Here is a 280-nt window from a genome sequence, read left to right on the forward strand (position 1 = left end):
TTATGTTTAGTGGGTTTCTTTTCCGCGGTCGAAGCTGTATTCCTCGTTTTCTTTAAATGATTGTTATATTTATTTGTTTATTTTAGACGGGATAGATTTTATTTTAGACAATGATAGAGGGGGATGGGAGTAATTCATGGTGGGATTGAATCAGTCCGTGTGGGAATATAGGTAATGGAATGTGTTGTTAGCAGTGTGTTGGGGGGGGGGGGTCCTTGCGTGTGTGTGAAAGGAGGGGGAAGGGAGAGTTAAGTGTGCCTGCGTGCCTACGTGCATCTTT

At 43.2% G+C, this 280-nt stretch overlaps 1 protein-coding gene across 3 annotated transcripts in view; it reads left to right on the plus strand.

Annotated features, from left to right (window-relative positions):
* The window catches only part of LOC119593036 (potassium voltage-gated channel subfamily KQT member 1-like), a gene marked incomplete in the record, with an annotated part of 139,545 nt that overhangs the window by 131,511 nt on the left and 7,754 nt on the right, over positions 1-280 (plus strand).

Source organism: Penaeus monodon, chromosome 31 (assembly GCF_015228065.2).
Source record: "Penaeus monodon isolate SGIC_2016 chromosome 31, NSTDA_Pmon_1, whole genome shotgun sequence".
NCBI classification, from domain to species: Eukaryota; Metazoa; Arthropoda; class Malacostraca; order Decapoda; family Penaeidae; genus Penaeus; species Penaeus monodon.